The sequence below is a fragment of the Solanum verrucosum genome, unplaced genomic scaffold (assembly GCF_900185275.1).
Source record: "Solanum verrucosum unplaced genomic scaffold, falcon-dt-bn FXZP01000151.1, whole genome shotgun sequence".
Classification (NCBI taxonomy): Eukaryota; Viridiplantae; Streptophyta; class Magnoliopsida; order Solanales; family Solanaceae; genus Solanum; species Solanum verrucosum.
In genome coordinates this window covers 2,450,726-2,462,078 of record NW_026020202.1, presented here as the reverse complement: position 1 = coordinate 2,462,078, position 11,353 = coordinate 2,450,726, and the positions used below count along the sequence as shown (strand labels likewise).

General features: G+C 32.8%; 2 pseudogenes; one reads left to right on the top strand and one right to left on the bottom strand.

Moving 5' to 3' along the window:
• The first annotated feature begins 65 nt into the window (after window positions 1-65).
• On the top strand, window positions 66-1,521 carry LOC125830114 (uncharacterized; annotated as a pseudogene).
• An 815-nt stretch (window positions 1,522-2,336) lies between these two features.
• LOC125830113 (uncharacterized) lies at window positions 2,337-6,288 on the bottom strand (annotated as a pseudogene).
• Between the last annotated feature and the right edge of the window lie 5,065 nt (window positions 6,289-11,353).

Sequence of the window (11,353 nt, the reverse complement as noted above, 5' to 3'; positions counted from 1 at the left end):
CATGGCGTGCTAAAGAACGTGCACTAGAAATGATAAGGGGTAAACCATCAGCTGGATATAGATAGATGCCGAGATACATATACATGCTAAATACCGTGTATCCAAATTCTTATATAAGAATGCAGAAAACTGAGGAAGATGAATTTATGTATCTGTTCGTAGCCTTAAGACCATTGATTAGGGGGTTCAATTACTGCAGACCAATAGTTGTTGTCGATGGTGCACATCTGGGCGGAGCTTACAAAGGGACATTTGTATCAGCAAGCACACTTGATTGGGTATGTATGTATTTTTTTGTAGTTGTGAGGTGTTTGTAAATGTTATGTATTAAATGAAATAATGTGTGTTGCTCTGTAATTAGGTTGCATATTTCCATTGTCATATGGTGTTGTGGACACTGAAAATGACTGTTCGTGGACATGGTTCTTTGAACAATTCAAAAATGCATTTTGGCGAGTGCGAAGAAATGTGTGTTGTATCAGATAGAAATGAGAGTATTATGAAGAGTGTAAGGATTGTGTTCCCAAATGTACCTCATTATGCATGCATCTGGCATCTTTGGAAGAATCTTTGTGGAAACTTCAAAAGGAGCAGAAACACCCTATGTGATCTATTCTACTCTATGGCCAAGGCATACAGAAAGGAGGTTTTTGATAAATTGATGGCTAAGGTTGATAAAGTTAATCACAGGGTTAAGGAGCACCATGAGGATGCATGGTTTGAGTAGTGGTCGAGAGTTCATTCAACAGTAAATAGAGGTAGAATGATGACTTCGAAAATTGTGGAATGTATCAATGGTTGTCTTGTTGAAGCACGACAGTTGTCTATATTAGAATTCTTGGAAGAAGTTAGAATTCTATTTGGTTCTTGGCATTGCAAAAACAAAGAAATTGCCTCTTATACAAAGGACACATTGGGGAGAAGATTTGAGGAGGTATTGATTATAAATGCATCTAAAAGTTCGAAGATGGAGGTATGTGTCATGATACAATATTTTATATTCTATGTATCTAATGCGGTGTCTCATTCTGCTGTTTAAACATGATTTCTTTGAAATAATTTTATAGGTGACTTTTTTAATGTACGCAGGTTGTTCCATCATCTGAATTTATTTTCTCGGTTTATGAAGCTGGAAGAAGATACATTGTTTGTCTTGAGCAGAAAGTATATTCTTGTGGAAGATTTCAACTAGATGAGATTCCTTGCGCACATGCAATCGATGCTTTAACGGAAAAGAATGTTAAAGATATGCATTCATATTGCTCTGATTACTACCAGCCTGATGCATTAGCAAAAACAGATGAGATTCCAATGGTTCCAATGCCAGATAAGGAAGATTGGTCAGCTCCTAAGGATATGGTAGCTGAAACTGTGTATCAACCTAGATACAGACGATTAGCTGGACGACTAAGGAAAAGAAGAAAAAAGAATGTAGATGAAAAGATTACAGTGAATACAAATTGTTGTGGACAAGAAGGTCACAACAAAAGAACTTGTACTTTCTTTCTAAAAGAAAAGTAAAATCATCATAATGTTTATATGACATTAATGTTTTTGTTGAATAATTTTTCACATAAACAGTTATCAATGTTATTAATCAGTATTGCTGTTCAAAAATAATTAAACTGTATTGTTTACATTTGTTATTAATAAGTATTGTTGTTCAAAAAAATAGTTTGTTATGATTTGTGTATCAATGTTAATTCTGTTAAATAAATTTTAAGGTGCAGTTATAATTATAAATAAAATGTTGGTTAACGTATAAGCTAATGCATCATATGCATTAAATAATAAATAATTTCAGTAATGTATCATATACATCAAATTATATAACGTTTGTTGTATCATATACATTAATTGATTACTGTATCGTTTACATTAAAACATACACAACCTATATGTTAGCAATAAGCTATTATGTGTGATAATTTATATGATACATACATTAAACAATTAAGTTTGTAAACAATTTATTTAACACAATAATTATGAATCGTGTATCATATATATATATATATATATATTATGTTTCATGTATAATATTAATTATAAATAATGAATCATATACGTTAAAGTTTCAAAAATATATTTGTTAGTAATATGTTATTATATCTGATTACTTATAAGATACATAATAATAATGAAAACATGTATCAGATACAATATATGTTATATACTGCACTTTTTCTTTATGTAATGCAATAATGTGTCTGAAATTTAACTTTTTATAAGCAAAGTATGTTGGTCCATACAGTATCAAAACACAGTAAAATATGAGTGAAATTGTCAAAATGATAAAAAAAATAAAACATTGTCTATGCATAGATACTTAATTACTACACTACGTGAACCAAATCTTCTTCTGGTGGTGGTGTGACTATACTCTTAGGTTTTGGTGGATCATTATTCTCACTAACGTATGCACCCTTAGCCTTCTCGCTGCCATAACTTCACAAAAATGCTCCATATCTTTTGCGTAGGTATTCAGGAAGAAAAACTACTAATGATATTTCGATTTGGTCACTCAGATACTCCGTAAATGTAGCAACATATAACCCACAGTCTATACAAAAATGCAGAATATCAGTTATAAACTTAAATCATACATGATTCAAAAATAATAAAAGCATAATACTTACAGGCTATCACTCATTTGTTGCATAATATCTTGAGCAAATTCAACCATGAAAGGAACTTGTGCCTCCAAAAGTGAACCAAAATTATTGTCCTTGTATGCATCACAATCAACAAAGTTTATTCGCTCAGTTTTTTCAAAGAATCCACTGTCCATGAGGTAAGAAGGAAGCATTTTAGACAACATTTTTATCTCGTACAGAATTGCTTTTTTCCTTGAGCCTAATGAAGAGTCATACACCCTTATCACTCTGTTTTTCAATTCAACAACAGCCAGCACCCAATGAAATTGTCCTATGCAATTAATCGGGATGTAAACATCGTCTACAAGATGCCATGGTAAAGCAGCTGAGATTTCAAAACCTTTGATGATGTTAGTGATTGACCTCTCATATGCAGATACAACTGAAGCGCGATCAATGTGTTCTTGGGTACTAATAAGATCATCATCATTAGCCAGGTAATACCTTTCATAGGTATTTTTGATGTATGAGATGAACAAGAAATTGGCTGTTGTGTATCTGTATTGATTCATGCTGCGAAGTTTTGATTTTTTACGGAAGTAGTAAAAAACAACATCGATGTGCTATAAAAAACATGATAAACAAAATCAGAAACTTGTTAAAAAGGTCTATGATAGAATTGATACATTAAATGATAATCTAAACAAATACTAATTTGATACTTTATTTGAGTGTATCCAGAATGATTTTTTGTATCATGTTGTTCTATACCAATGTATCTGATACACGCTTAAATTGTTTCATTAAGAACTTTACCTGATCAGTCCAACATTTGTTTGGCTGTGACATGGCATAGAACCAGTTCTTGTTAATTGGAAATGTAACAACAAAATCCATCATCTCAAAGTCAAAAGAAGAGGCTTTTGATCTGTATTTATCCTCTGATGGTTTCCTGTGATAATATTTGTATTATCAATTGGTTACATCAAAATAATTTAATCCAAACATTTACAAAATATATGTATAAAACTTACTTATTGGCATGATTTTTGAGAAGCCCCTTGGTTAACCACTTCATATACTCATCAATTAGTTTAGACGAAGGTTGATATGTAATCCCACATCCTTCAAATGAGAAATACAGACGAACATCGTCATCCAATTTCTATTTTCCCTTCTCACTTGACCCAAAAGCAGTCAAGTATGGAGATTGAATAATTCTTAAAGGCATCCTGTTTCTAGGCGCATGAGTCTTTGAATGACTTCTAACAACAATCTCGGTGGTTGGAATATCAGTGGGTAATATCATACAACAAATCATGACTGCCAGTTAAATCCCGTGGATTGTAAACACACAATGATTTAGCAGGAATATGAACTCTTCCTAGATTAGATACAAGTGCATCTATTGCTGCTTGTGTTAAGGGCGATATTGTTGTTGATGTGGAAGAATCCCATATAATATGATGTTATTCTTTTAGTATCATTGCATATAATGAATATTAGTGTCATGATGCATAATTGATAAATTTACCGATGTATCAACTGTTATTTTATAAGGCACAAAATGACGAATGTTGTGTTGAACTGTGTCAGCACCATCTTCATCCATGTTTACTTCATTTAAATCTTGTGGGGCTTGATGTGCTTCATCATCCTGAATATAAGCATGTTGTATGTATCAGTTTTCCATTATACTAATAATGTATCATATATATAAAAAAAGAGGATAATGTATCAAAGAAAATTGTAATGTTTAAAGTTTTGATCATACTGATACCTTCTTAGGATCATTTGCTTCAGTATCAACATGAGTACTTTCATATGTAGGTTGGAGCTCTGAAAATGCTTCATTTGTTGTTGGTTACTAGTAGTATGATCAATCTATATTTGAATTTTTAATAATAAAAAAAGTGTTAGCATAATTGTTACTGATACATTATTTAACATAAGTGATGAATATAAAGTTGAAATATATACTGATTAATGAGATAGAAGATTCGGTGAATCACCTTAACTATATACGTGATCTATATGTGCTGATACATATGATTTTGACTCTTAATACATACTTAATGTATGAGGTATAACGACAATTACAAACAATGTATTAGATACATACCTCTGCATTGACATTAACTTGATGTCCACCCTCATTAACAGATACACCAACCTCAAAATCAGCTACACCAACTGCATCAGCAAGATCAATCCGTATATGTGGAGATGGTTGTTTATTGCTTGATTGAGGATCGACTTGTTGTTTTCCTTGTGTCGAGATAGCATCAACTGCGAGTGGTTTTCCTTTATCAAGATTACAAGTTCCTCAAATTTCTTGTCAACCTATCAAACAATTATAAAAAAACAACTACAATTAGAGTAAATATAAAGAAAAAATAATAAAATCAAAATAATTACTTACGTAATTCTTCAAATGATCTTTCGGTTCTTCAATATCTGGAATTACATAGTTGACTTTTTAAGCATTTGTAGAACTGTGTACATTAGCAGCCGGTGTCAAAGGAACATCTGGAATAGAAAATGGCTGATTTAATGACACATTGGACTGATCTAGCTGACTGGGTTCTGACACCTTTGTTTTAGGTGTATCCCCTTTCTTTCTTCTTTTTGGTGGTGGTGGAAATGATATATCAGACACTCTAGATGATCTCCTTAACAACTGTTCGGGAGGTCTTGTGGAGAAATCATCGAAATCAGCAATGTCATTCGGTTGAACGATCTTGGGATTGACAGATGTTGTGGTGGGTGAAGAAGGAGGATCACGTTCATCTTCAGGTAAATCAAAAGCTGCAAGTTCCTCCGGTGTTGGAACAATGTTTGAACATGCATTCTGAAAAAAACAATTTTTTTTAATATTAAGAGATAAAATTATGTATCCTAACACAAAAAAAAAAGATTTTAGAAACACAAACTTGCAACCTTAAACCATATACTTAGTTATATATGAAATGTAATATTAAATGGGATTCAATGTTACCTGTTGAAAAATGCTAGTCATAAGCATTTCAAATTTTGGCTTTAAAGCTACAACCCTCCAATTGCAAATTCTAGGGATGACATTCCGTTCTTTGACAGCAATTTCAGGATTTAATTGGGATGCAAATTCATATGTCCATACGTTAGGTGCATAAGGCATTCCATATAACTGATACAACTGCTTGCTAAGATTGAAATCCTGTCGGAGTGAATCCATGAACTTTGTGAATGCAATCTGTCCCCAAGGATATACTTGATATCTACCATGTTCAACCATTAAGAATTCGTTAACAGTTATTGAAGAATCACCAGTTTGAGCCAAAATGAATGTATGGAGAAAGTACAGGATAACCATCTGGAGGGCATCTTGATTATTCTCCCAGTTTCCTATCAAAAATCGTTGGACTAGATGATTCTTGCTTATATTTTTAACTGCACCAGGAAAATATTTTTGGAATAGCCTACAGGGAGTTGATTCTAAGTATTCAAAGTCCTTGGTATTGCCTTTACATATAAGAACAATTATTATTGCAAATTCTTTGATACCAAATTTCAAGATACCCCCGTTTGCATGCCTAATATACAACACCTTTGAGTTGCCTTGTTCCAATTCTAACAACAACAAACATTTACTGATTTGACCCTAAAAATTACATTTAGGAATGTCTAAATAGGGTCCAAAAATTGTAGCTCTAAACAGTTCAATTACAACATCCCCTATAGACTTCTGGAACTCCAAAAAAATTGTGTTAAAAGGGACACCAAACCTTATGGCATGTGTTGGTACCTTTTTTATAACATATTTGATTGACTGCAAAATGAAAAAGAAAATTATAATAAATAAAAACACCAAATCACACTACACAACAAGTAATGATACATAATAAAAATAAATTGATACATAGAAAAATACATGCTACCAGACTTTAACATAATCGTATTATAAAACTTGATACATTATACAGAAGGATGCCCTATATGATATATTATTAATGGTACCTTTTTTATAACATATTTGATTGACTGCAAAATGAACATATACTATTTATAATGATATATTATGATACATAAATAAAAACACCAAATCACACTACACAACAAGTAATGATACATAATAAAAACAAGTTGATACATAGAAAAATACATGCTACCAGACTTCAACAGAGTCGTATTATAAAACTTGATACATTATACAAAAGGATGCCCTGTCTGATACATCAACGACTCTTTTGTTAAATTTGACAAATCTCTTTTTCATATTGGGGTTTGTCATGTATCATTTTTTTCGATACACATATACAACAAAGGTTTTATAAGTTTCGACTACTTCTCAAATCAGTATGTATCAAACTAAGATAGGGTTTTTGAATGTATCATGATTTAACCCAATAAACAAGAAAACACATCCATATATTGTATCAGTCAATTTCAGTCTAAGATATCAAACGCAATACAAATCACAAACAAGTTTAACAAAGATTAAAAACACATACTCTAGGCAATGAAGGTCTGGAAATAGCGGGTGCTACTTTTCTTCCCCCTTTTTGGGGGATTTTTGCAACCTTTGGTTTAGGCGATTTTGGCACATCTTTGGTTGACTGATTATTCAAGTTTAATGGGTCATGCAAACTTTTTGATCTAATTTCTGCCCAATTTTCATCATCAGAGTCGTATATTGTTCGATTAGTATTATAAAGATTTGATGTAGGATCAGGATCCATATGTATCAAGAAGAAAAAATTGAAACAAAATAAAAATTGAAGGAAAAAGATGAAAGCTACAATGGCAGACTTTGGGAGAGAGGATAGAGAAGACAAAGTTTGAAAATGGTTGTATTATGAGAGAAATTTTTTGAAAATCAATTTGGGATAATGATTTGTAAATGAAAAGATATTGGAGTGAATTTAGGGAGAAAAAAAGGAGTGACATAGGGAGTGGTGAAACGTGGGATGTAAAAGATAACCATGTATCTGGTAGATTTGATATTTAAGTGAAATAAGGAATTTAAGTCATTTTTAAAAAAAGTAGGGAAAAATAGACAATAAGGAACTTAAAGTTGTGTATTTAAGTTATTTTTCCGTAAAAGTTAACAAAGTTTACACACATTATACATTAGCCAGTATGTAGTATTTTAGATTCCTCATTCAAATATTATATTTGTTCAATAGTTAATTATTTTTACTTTATGCATTTTTAGTCAATTTATAATTAATGATGTATTCTTTTTAATAGAAAGATATATGTACTTTCTATCTATTGTGAAAAATAATGGATTTGTTTTAATAAATAACAACAGATTTGAAGGGAATAAAATATGTCATTTACAATACAAAATTTATATAAAGTATTTTGGGATAAACGTGCAACAGAACTAGTATTACCCTAGTTAATAAGCCAACAAGGGTTGGGACGAATACTGCACTCTATGTTTGTACGGAAAGCAATTTAGATTGTAGTTAAAGTTGGATTAAAACTTGGGTATTTATTTAGGGGTAAACTGGTAATACCTTCCCCTCTAGATAGAAACATATGTATTGTTCTGTTGGTAAACACGTGTATTTCTTTCTGTCTCCATAAACCACGTGATATGACTCATCTTAATTTGCTAAGAAGATTGCAACTTAAAGTATCATTGCCTATAAATTTTTGAAAAATAAAAATTCAGTGCGTTTACAAGTGATAATAGTCAAATGGATGAATTTGCTGATCTCTCCAATCAACTCGACAAATATATTGTAAGGAAATAGAAACCTTACAAGTGTTTGAGAAGGTAAACGAAAGGGTAATTTGTTTTTATCATGTTAAATTATGTTAAGTAATATTTAGTTTTCTCATAATAGAGATTTGAAGGTTGTGATTGCAACTTCTGCGCTGATTCTCTCTCTCTGCCTGCAGAGTATCCTTCTGAGTTTTAAATAATCTATAAGGAGGCTTATAATGTAATGTTTATTTGGTGATTCTACTTATTCTTAAGGTGTTTTTCTATCTAGATTATTGATGGTGATCTCTTTTATATATATGAACTGTCTTTTATTTTATTTTATTGTTATTTCCCTTCCGACTTCACAAGTATACAACACACAAATCTACGTACGTAACATGCATGAGAGCTTAACTTAACTAGACAGAGAAAGTACATTAAACTAATTGATGATTCTTTAGTGGTTTAGCTTGATCCTCTTATCTAATAAACCTTGAGTAGATGCGATTCGATAACAGTTTTCCAATTGTTGACTTCTGTATATATTTCTTATATTTGCAGGAAGTATCTTGCTTTTCGGTTGGAATTTTTTCTATTGGAAAGGAAGCCCTGCTTAGGTTTTCTGGATAATGGTAATGACTTATCTTCCTCCCGTTTTGCATTGTCTTTTTTCTTTTTCCCTTCCTTTGTGACATTTTGAAAGAAAGTCGTGTTAGAGTTTTAGAGTCTGCTATATGCATGGTAGGTCCAAAGATGATATCATGCTTATTTCTTTCATTTTTTTTTGATGTATTACCAAATAGCTAATACAGAAAGCTATAATTTGGAATGGAGAAGAAGGAGAACTAGAAAGTAGAAAATGTAATTTCCATTACTGATGTAATTGAGTTGCTTACATAATAAGCTAAGTATTCCTACTTATATACACATCTAATGTGAAGTATTATTGACAACTGTACATCACTAACTAACTGATATAATAACTAATTTTGTTAGAAACTATCTACCACTAACCAACTAACTAGTCTTATCTAACAATCACATTGATTCCGTTAAGTCACAGCTCCAACTTCATTACTCCCCCTCAAACTAGCTGGTGTGAAGACATTCAACATCCCTAGCTTGGATACTAGGTACTCGTGTTGTGACCTGATCAACCCATTTGTCATTATGTCTACCTGTTGCTTATGTGTTGTCATGTATAGTGGTTTGATAAGTCCCTTCTGAATTTTCTCCCGAATAAAATGACAATCTATTTCTATGTGTTTTGTCCTCTCATGATAAACTAGATTTGTAGCTATCTGTAATGCTGCTTTACTATCACAAAACAGTTCCACTGGCATCTCCAGTTCTTCTCCAAGTTCCTTGAATAATGCAATAATCCATACAAGTTCTGAAACAGTTGAGGCCATACTTCTGTACTTTGATTCTGCTGAGCTCCTGGATATCTGTTTCGTTGATCTCCATGATATTAGAGAACCATGGGCTTAATCAGAAATCCTGTCACCGACCTTCTTTGTATTGGGGCAAGAGGCCCAATCTGCATCACAAAATGCCACTAATTTATTTTCCCTTTTACTGCTCAGTAATATTCCCATTGGAGGTTCCCTTTTCACATATCTAACCACTTTGATAGGTGCCTCCATGTGTGATTTCTTTGGATCCTGTAGGAACTGACTCAATGTCTGCACTGCAAATCCAATTTCTGGTCTTGTTAGGGTCAAATACAACAGTCTTCCAATCAGTCTTTGATATGATCCTATATCTGTCAAGTAGGGATCATCTGTTATTCCTCCTGCTTTATCTACTTCAGTTGTAGTCAATTTTAAGTTGATATCTAATGGTGTCCAAGATGGCTTGACACCAGTCAATCCCAGCTCCACTATCATTTCAAGTGCATATTTCCTTTGGTTCATCAATATTCCTTTTGATGATCTACTAAACTGTATTCTCAAAAAGTAACTTAGAGTTCCAAGATCTTTTATTTTGAATTTGGCTTGTAGCTCTTCCTTAGTCTGCTCAATCAACTTAAGGTTGCTACCAACCACCATCATGTCATCTACATTCACCAAGATTACTACAATATCTCCATGGTGCCTTTTAGTGAACAAAGAATTATCCAAGTACTTTGTATAAAGCCAGAAGCCACTAATGCATCAGTGAGTTTCATATTCCACTGCCTACTAGCATGCTTAAGACCATACAAGGACTTTACTAGCCTGCATACCAGTCATGACTTCTCCCCTTGGCTAGAAAAACCTTCATGTAAGGTCATATAAACCTCATCAAAGCCTTGCAAGAAAGCATTATAGACATCTAGTTGGTGAATATGCCAGCCAGAAGCTGCAGCAATAAATAAGACACTTCTCACAGTAACAATCTTCACAATTGGGAGAATGTGTCTTGATAATCCAATCCAGCCTTTTGGTTATATCCCTTGCCCAGTAATCGAGCCTTGTACCTCTCTAGATCACCATTAGCCTTGTATTTCACCTTGTATACCCATTTTCATCCAATGGGAACCTTGCCATGTGGCAAAGGTACTGGTTCCCAGGTATGATTAACTTCAAGTGCTTGAATCTCTTTCTTCATGGCTGAAATCCAGTGTGGATTTGTACAAGCTTCTTGATAAGAAGTTGGCTCAGATATGCAAGAGTGGGCATGCATAAAATCTTGATATTGGGAGGAAAACTGTGCATAACACAATGACTGTGAGAGTGGATAAGGTGTAGAGACATTAGCTGAATTGGTAACAAAGTCATTCATCCAAGTAGGCAATTTTCTTGGCCTATTGGACTGTCTAGGGACTGCAACTACTGGAATATCAACTGTTGGTTCATCTATTTGTGGATCAACCACATGATCATCAGGTTGTGCATCTAATAGTGGAGCTAGAGTTGCTTGAGGAACATCTGTCATATCACCTATAGAGGTATCTGAAAATATAGGATGAGAGGGAGATGAAGCTTTAAATGAAAAGACATCTTCCTTAAAGCTTATATCTCTGGAAACAAAAAAAAACACGAGTTTCTATATTGTAGAGGACATATCATTTTGA